The sequence below is a fragment of the Triticum aestivum genome, chromosome 5A, assembly GCF_018294505.1.
Source record: "Triticum aestivum cultivar Chinese Spring chromosome 5A, IWGSC CS RefSeq v2.1, whole genome shotgun sequence".
NCBI classification, from domain to species: domain Eukaryota; kingdom Viridiplantae; phylum Streptophyta; class Magnoliopsida; order Poales; family Poaceae; genus Triticum; species Triticum aestivum.
In genome coordinates, this window is record NC_057806.1 from 108,151,700 (window position 1) to 108,161,225 (window position 9,526).

Genomic DNA, 9,526 nt, shown 5'->3' on the forward strand with positions numbered 1-9,526 from the left:
TTATGTGATGTCGCTCAGACGTCCAACTGTGGCATTATTGTTACTTACGTTTCAATATAAGCCCTTTTTGTGATGTCGCTCAGACGTCCAACTGTGGCATTATTGTATTTACTTTTCAATATAAGCCCTTTATGTGATGTCGCTCAGACGTCCGACTGTGGCATTATTGTTACTTACGTTTCAATATAAGCCCTTTATGTGATGTCTCTCAGACGTCCGACTGTGGCATCATTGTCTTTTACTTTTCAATATAAGCCCTTTTTGTGATGTCGCTCAGACGTCCGACTGTGGCATTATTGTATTTACTTTTCAATATAAGCCCTTTATGGGATGTCGCTTAGACGTCCGACTGTGGCATTATTGTTACTTACGTTTCAATATGAGCCCTTTATGTGATGTCGCTCAGATGTCCGACTGTGGCATTATTGTTATTTACTTTTCAATATAAGCCCTTTATGTGGTGTCGCCTCGACGCCCGACTGCGGCATGTTAAATTTATTTTCACCTTTTGAGGCATCGCTTCAGACACCCAATCGGTCTTCAGTTATTTTTATTGGGATTTCGGGAGGACTACCGCCTGATTTCCTCTTATTTATCGTGCAGTGCAAATCTATTATTTGATTGTGCGTACTAACCTGCTCATGTGCATCATGTTTACATTTGTTATATCTTATGTCCGAACTGTCTTGCGAGTACATTCAAAGTACTCACTTGGCTTGTTGATTTGGCCAGATGTTGACGAAGGTGATCTTATGGATGAAGAGTTCGATAGCGAGTCCGACGCCTAGAGGAGTCCCAGTCAGTCACGTGCGATCCTGGAGTTGTTCACTTGTATTATACACGCTTCCGCCACCCAAATAAAATCATCAAGCCTCACTCCGATGCTTGATGAGCTGTAAGATTTCAGAGTCATGTCACCCACCTCCCGGTGACATATCCACCACCACCTTTATTACAAGTCAGTAGTTATGCCACCCTACCCTTGTGCCATATCCGCCTTTATGTATAATATAGGTGTGCTTGTAATAAATTGTTGAGCATCCTCAGCTCAACCATGTATGATATTTAGTACTGCTGGATTTCTATATCAAGATTTTGTCTGCTAGTAAGAAGAATTCTTCTGTATTGGTCAACACAAAGGTCGGCTTTTCAATAAATGTTTTATTGGAAAGGCGGTCCTGACACAAAGTGTAATACATGACGATGGTTGATGGCATTGAGGATTCCTTCGTCCGTGCAGTTATTGCAGAATACTGAGATCGCGTCTTCGTCGCGGCAATCTTTAATCTTGTCTTTGACACGGAGAAATCTGGCCCAAAAGTGATGGACTGTTTCCTGAGACTACTGTCGTATGCATGTGAGATGACGCATATCTGGGTGGGTGGATGGCTTTAGATCCGAACCCTGACCCAATTTGTGATCCGGAGTTTGAGGAACTTCCAAGCTTAATAGTTCGGGCCCCGGGATATCAACCGATTTTTCAGGTCTGCCGTCCGATTCTAGGTTCGGAGGACGGGGTGTGTTGTTCCGCGAACGGGTATCCAGCTCTTCGAGCTCGGTAACCCGAACATAGTTCGTCCTCAATATAGAGGAAGAGTTGTTGATTTACTCCTCTACTACCGCTATTTTATGGGTGATCGACGGAGATTTGGTTTCTCTTTGATCGGGTTTAAGCGCAACCTGATCGTAGTCTATAGCGACCCCAAGGCGGCGATGCGATCCAGGAGTTCGTTTAAAGATGACAACTCTGTCGGATCCATCCATTTGGAGTGTTCGGCGTCAACACAAAGGCGATTTTCGATGATCCGAGAAGTCATCGTCGGCTTAATGGCCGGACATGCGGTCATGGTAAAGCCGCCTAGCCAGAGGGTTTGGCCTAAGGCCAGGGCTCCTCTGGAGGTGATACCATCCTTGATAACAAGGCGAGCAATCAATCCTGTCTTCGACACCACAGAGGAACTTGATACGTCCATTTTGCATCATGCTTTTATATCGATATTTATTGCATTATGGGCTGTTATTTCACATTATGTCACAATACTTATGGCTATTCTCTCTTATTTTACAAGGTTTACATAAGGAGGGAGAATGCCCGCAGCTGGAATTCTGGGCTAGAAAAGGAGCAAATATTAGAGACCTATTCTGCACAACTCCAAAAGTCCTGAAACTCCACGGAACACCTTATAATAAATAATGAAAAATCCTCGCCAAAGATGAAGACTAGGGGGCCCACACCCTGCTCACGAGGGTGGGGGGCGCGCCCCCTACCTCGTGGGCCCCCTGGTGGCTCTCCGATGACCATCTTCTCCTATATGAAGTCTTTCGTCGAGCAAAAAAAAAAAGAAGCAACCTTTCGGGACGAAACTCCGCCGCCACGAGGCGGAACCTTGGCGGATCCAATCTAGAGCTCCGGCAGAGCTGTTCTGCCGGGGAAACTTCCCTCCCGGAGGGGGAAATCATCGCCATCGTCATCACCAACGCTCCTCTCATTGGGAGAGGGCAATCTCTATCAACATCTTCATTAGCACCATCTCATCTCAAAACCCTAGTTCATCTCTTGTATCCAATTCTTGTCTCCAAGTCCGGGATCGGTGCTAGTAGGTTGCTAGTAGTGTTAATTACTCCTTGTAGTTGATGCTAGTTGGTTTAATTGGTGGAAGATCATATGTTCAGATCCTTTATGCATATTATTACCCCTCTGATTATGAACATGAATATGCTTTGTGAGTAGTTATGTTTGTTCCTGAGGACAAGCGAGAAGTCTTGTTATTAGTAGTCATGTGAATTTGGTATTCGTTCGATATTTTGATGAGATGTATGTTGTCTAGCCTCTAGTGGTGTTATGTGAACGTAGACTACATAACACTTCACCATTATTTGGGCCTAGAGGAAGTCATTGGGAATTAATAAGTAGATGATGGGTTGCTAGAGTGACAGAAGCTTAAACCCTAGTTTATGCGTTGCTTCATAAGGGGCGGATTTGGATCCATATGTTTCATGCTATGGTTAGGTTTACCTTAATACTTTTGTTGTAGTTGCGGATGCTTGCAATAGAGGTTAATCATAAGTGGGATGCTTGTTCAAATAAGAACATCACCAAAGCACCGGTCCACCCACACATCAAATTATCAAAGTACCGAACGCGAATCATATGAACGTGATGAAAACTAGCTTGACGATATTCCCATGTGTCCTCGGGAGCGCTTTTCCTTATATAAGAGTTTTTCCAGGCTTGTCCTTTGCTACAAAAAGGATTGGGCCACCTTGGTGCACTTTATTTACTTTTGTTACTTGTTGCTCGTTACAAATTATCTCATCACAAAACTATCTGTTACCACTTATTTCAGTACTTGCAGAGAATACCTTGCTGAAAACCGTTTATCATTTCCTTCTGCTCCTCGTTGGGTTCGACACTCTTACTTATCGAAAGGACTACGTTAGATCCCCTATACTTGTGGGTCATCAAGAGTCTTTTCTGGCGCCGTTGCCGGGGAGTGAAGCGCCTTTGGTAGGTGGAATTTGGTAAGGAAAAATTTATATAGTGTGCTGAAATTTACTGTCACTTGTTACTATGGAAAGTAATCCCCTGAGGGGCTTGTTCGGGGTATCTTCACCCCGACCAGTAGAGCAAAGAGTTGCTCCTCAACCTACTGAACCTATTGAAAATGAAATTCCTTATGAGTATCCTTCGAGTATAATAGAAAAACTGCTAGCTAATCCTTTTACAGGAGATGGAACAAAGCATCCTGATGAACTATGTGGATGAAGTTTGTGGATTATTTAAGCTTGCAGGTATTCCCGATGATGTTGCTAAGAAGAAGGTCTTCCCTTTATCTTTGAAGGGAGACGCATTGACATGGTATAGGCTATGTGATGATATGGGATCATGGAACTATAGAAGATTGAAATTGGAATTTCATCAAAAGTATTACCCTATGCATCTTATTCATCGTGATCGCAATTATATATATAATTTTTGGCCTCGTGAAGGAGAAAGCATCGCTCAAGCTTGGGGGAGGCTTAAATCAATGTTATATTCATGCCCCAATCATGAGCTTCCAAGAGAAACAATTCTTCAAAAAATTTATGCTTGGCTTTCTGAAAATAATCGCACCATGCTCGATACTTCTTGTGCTGGCTCTTTTATGATGAAGACTATTGGATTTATATGGGATTTATTGGATAGAATTAAACGCAACTCTGAAGATTGGGACCTCGATAATGGTAAGGAGTCAGGTATGACACCTAAGTTTGATTGTGTTAAATCTTTTATGGATACCGATATTTTCCGTAAGTTTAGCACTAAATATGGACTTGATTATGAGATAGTAGCTTCTTTCTGTGAATCTTTTGCTACTTATGTTGATCTCCCTAAGGAGAAGTGGTTTAAATATCATCCTCCCATAGAAGTAAAAGTAGCTGAACCTATTAAAGTTGAAGAAAAGACTGTCACTTATAATGATCCTATTGTTCCTACTTGTTATGTTGAGAAACCACCTTTCCCTGTTAGGATAAAGGATCATGCTAAAGCTTCAACTGTGGTTCGTAAAAGCAATATTAAAACATATACACCTCCTGAGCAAGTTAAAGTTGAACCTAATATTGCTATTGTTAAAGAGCTCTTGTCTGATAATATTGATGGGCATGTTATTCAGTTCTACGGTGAAACTGCTAGAATTTCTAAACCTTGTGCTAAACATAAACATAGACCTGTGGTAGGCGTGCCTGTTATTTCTGTTAAAATAGGAGATCATTGTTATCATGGCTTATGTGATATGGGTGCTAGTGCTAGTGTTATACCTTATGAATTGTATAAAGAAATCAAGCATGAAATTGTACCTGCTGAGTTAGAAGATATTGATGTCACAATTAAACTTGTTAATAGAGATACTATTTCAGCAATGGGAATTGTTAGAGATGTTGAAGTCTTGTGCGGGAAAACTAAATATCCTGCTGATTTTCTTGTTCTTAGTTCCCCACAAGATAGCTTTTGTCCCATTATATTTGGTAGACCCTTCTTGAATATAGTTAATGCTAGGATAGACTGCGAAAAGAATGTTGTTACTATTGGCTTGGATGATATGACTCATGAGTTTAATTTCTCTAAATTTAGTAAACAACACCGTGAAGAAGAATTGCCTAGTAAGGATGAAATTATTGGTCTTGCTTCTATTGCCGTACCTCCTAGTGATCCTTTAGAACAATATTTTCTAGGCCATGAGAATGATATGTTTATAAATGAAAGAAGGGAAATGGATGAAGTATTCTTTAAACAAGAACCTATGCTAAAACACAATTTGCCTGTTGAAATCCTAGGGGATCCTCCTCCACCTAAGGGTGATCCCGTGTTTGACCTTAAACCATTGCTTGATAATCTTAAATATGCTTATCTTGATGAAAAGAAGATATATCCTGTTATTAGTAGTGCTAACCTTTCAGAGAATGAAGAAGAAAGATTATTGAAAACTTTGAAGAAGCACCGTGCTGCTATTGGATATACTCTTGATGATCTTAAGGGCATTAGTCCCACTCTATGTCAACATAGAATAAATTTGGAAGCAGATGCCAAACCAGTTCGTGATCCTGAATGACGTCTGAATCCTAAAATGAAAGAAGTGGTAAGAAAAGAAATACTAAAGCTTCTAGAGGTAGGTATAATTTGTTCCATTGCTGATAGTCAGTGGGTAAGTCCTATTCATTGTGTCCCTAAGAAGGGAGGTATTACTATTGTTCCTAATGATAAAGATGAATTGATTCCACAAAGAATTATTACAGGTTATATGATGGTAATTGATTTCCGCAAATTAAATAAGGCTACTAAGAAAGATCATTACCCCTTACCTTTTATCGATCAAATGCTAGAAAGATTATGCAAACATACACATTACTGCTTTCTAGATGGTTATTCTGGTTTCTCTCAAATACCTGTGTCGGCTAAAGATCAATCAAAGACTACTTTTACATGCCCTTTTGGTACTTTTGCTTATAGACGTATGCCTTTTGGTTTATGTAATGCACCTGCTACCTTTCAAAGATGCATGATGGCTATATTCTCTGACTTTTGTGAAAAGATTTGTGAGGTTTTCATGGACGACTTTTCCGTCTATAGATCTTCTTTTGATGATTGCTTGAGCAATCTTGATCGAGTTTTGCAGAGATGTGAAGAAACTAATCTTGTCATGAATTGGGAAAAGTGCCACTTTATGGTTAATGAGGGTATTGTCTTGGGGCATAAAGTTTCTGAAAGAGGTATTGAAGTTGATAAAGCCAAGGTTGATGCTATTGAAAAGATGCCATGTCCCAAGGACATCAAAGGTATAAGAAGTTTCCTTGGTCACCCGGATTTTATAGGAGGTTCATCAAGGACTTCTCGAAAATTTCTCAGCCTCTGACTAATTTATTAAAAAAAGATATACCATTTGTCTTTGATGATGATTGTGTAGAAGCATTTGAAATACTTAAGAAAGCATTAGTCTCTGCACCTATTGTTCAGCCACCTGATTGGAATTTACCCTTTGAAATTATGTGTGATGCTAGCGATTATGCTGTAGGTGCTATTCTAGGGCAAAGAGTCGATAAGAAATTAAATGTTATCCATTATGCTAGTAAGACTCTAGACAATGCTCAAAGAAATTATGCTATTACTGAAAAAGAACCTTTAGCAGTTGTATTTGCTTGTGATAAGTTCAGACCTTATATTGTTGATTCTAAAGTAACTATCCACACTGATCATACTGCTATTAAATATCTTATGGAGAAGAAAGATGCTAAACCTAGACTTATTAGATGGGTTCACTTGCTACAAGAATTTGATTTGCATATTGTTGATAGAAAAGGAGCTGAGAACCCCGTTGCAGACAACTTATCTAGGTTAGAGAATGTTCTTGATGACCCACTACCTATTGATGATAGTTTTCCTGATGAACAATTAAATGTCATAAGTACTTCTCGTAGTACCCCTTGGTATGCTGATTATGCTAATTACATAGTTGCTAAATTTATACCACCTAGCTTCACATACCAACAAAAGAAAAAGTTCTTCTATGATTTGAGACATTACTTTTGGGATGACCCACATCTTTATAAAGAAGGAGTAGATGGTGTTATTAGACATTGTGTACCTGAGCATGAACAGGAACAGATCCTACGCAAGTGCCACTATGAAACTTATGGAGGACACCACGTGGGAGATAGAACTACACATAAGGTATTGCAATCCGTTTTTTATTGGCCTACTCTCTTCAAGGATGCCCGTAAGTTTGTCCTATCTTGTGATGAATGTCAAAGAATTGGTAATATTAGTAGACGTCAAGAAATGCCTATGAATTATTCACTTGTTATTGAACCGTTTGATGTTTGGGGCTTTGATTATATGGGACCTTTTCCTGCCTCTAATGGATATACAAATATTTTAGTTGCTGTTGATTACATTACTAAGTGGGTAGAAGCTATTCCAACTAGTAGTGCTGATCATAACAGTTCTATTAAAATGCTTAAAGAAGTTATTTTTCCGAGGTTTGGAGTCCCTAGGTATTTAATGACTGATGGTGGTTCACATTTTATTCATGGTGCTTTCCGTAAAATGCTTGCTAAATATGACGTCAATCATAGAATTGCATCTCCGTATCACCCACAGTCTAGTTGTCAAGTAGAATTGAGTAATAGAGAACTCAAATTAATTTTGCAAAAGACTGTGAATAGGTCTAGAAAGAATTGGCCTAAGAAACTTGATGATGCATTATGGGCCTATAGAACTGCATATAAAAATCCTATGGGTATGTCTCCGTATAAAATGGTATATGGAAAAGCATGTCACTTACCTCTCGAACTAGAACATAAGGCATATTGGGCTATTAAAGAGCTCAACTATGATTTCAAACTTGCCGGTGAAAAGAGGTTATTTGATATTAGCTCACCTGATGAATGGAGAACCCAAGCTTATGAAAATGCCAAGTTGTTTAAAGAAAGGGTTAAATGGTGGCATGACAAAAGGATACAGAAGCGTGAGTTTAATGTAGGTGATTATGTATTGCTATACAACTCTCATTTAAGATTTTTTGCAAGGAAACTTCTCTCTAAATGGGAAGGCCCCTATGTTATCGAGGAGGTCTATCGTTCTGGTGCCATAAAAATCAACAACTTCGAAGGCACAAATCCGAAGGTGGTAAACGGTCAAAGAATCAAACATTATATCTCAGGTAATCCCATAAATGTTGAAACCAATATTATTGAAACCGTAACCCTGGAGGAATACATAAGGGACACTTTCCAGAATGTTTCATACTACAAAAAGGAATAGGTATGTGGTACGGTAAGTAAACCGACTCCAAAACAATTTTTAAGGCAATATTTCTCCATTTTGGAATATTTTGAAAAATAGAAAATTAAGTAGCAGTCCAGGAAGGACACGAGGGTCCCACGAGGGTGGAGGGCGCGCCCTACCCACCTGGGCGCGTCCCCCACCTCGTGAGCTCCTCGTGTGCCTTCCGGACTCCGTTTTCTTGCACGATATGTATTTTGGTCGGTAAAAATTCATTATATATTCTCCCGAAGGTTTTGACTCCCGTATCACGCAAAAATGTCCTGTCTTTGTTTCGAGCTGTTTTCTGTCAGGGTTGTCAAGGCCAGGCACTATGTCGTCTCCCTCCTCCTCCAACCATGAGGGCAATGATGCTTGGCTAATGAAGATAGAGCTGAAGAGAGAAGAACATATGGAGATCAACAAGGATGAAGGGATCAAGAAGGCCGTGGAGGACCAAGTTCCAGCAATAGAAGACACCCTTCAACTGGATCATAATCTTATTACCCCTACAAAAATCGAAGCTTTCAAGATGATTGATTTGGCTCATATAAAAAATAAGTATCTCACACGTGAAAATATTTTTGTTGAAGGAGCATATCATTGCACTCAAGGGCATTATCCGCAAGTTAGAAGACCTTCTACGCTCGATGTGCGACTATCCATCATCAACAACACCTCCACCTTCTTCTCCAACAAAGAAGAATTGAGTATCTGGGTATGGGCACTCCACTTGGTAACTGCCAAGCTTGGGGGAGTGCCCCGGTATTGTATCACCATCACTTTTATCTTTACCGTTTTCCTTAGTTCGATCTTATTAGTAGTATTTTGGTCTAGTAGAATAAAGTTTATGGCATGATCTAGTTGTGAGTTTTGCTTTATTATCCTTCTATGTAATTGAGTCCGTGAGCTATGTAATAAAGATTAGTGTTGAGTCAAGGGCTTGATTATTTTGCCATGATCCTAAGTGAATAAAAGAAAAGAGAAAGAAATAAAAAGAAACAAAGAGATCATATGGATCTCATGGAGAGTAATGAGCTCACATAGAAAAAGTATGATGAATAAAAGTTGTTGAGAGTTGACAAGCATATTTTTGGTCATCGTTGCAATTAATAGGAAGTAATAAAGAAAGAGAGGTCTTCACATATAAACACACTATCTTGGACATCTTTTATGATTGTGAGCACTCATTAAAATATGACATGCTAAAGAGTTGACATTGGACAA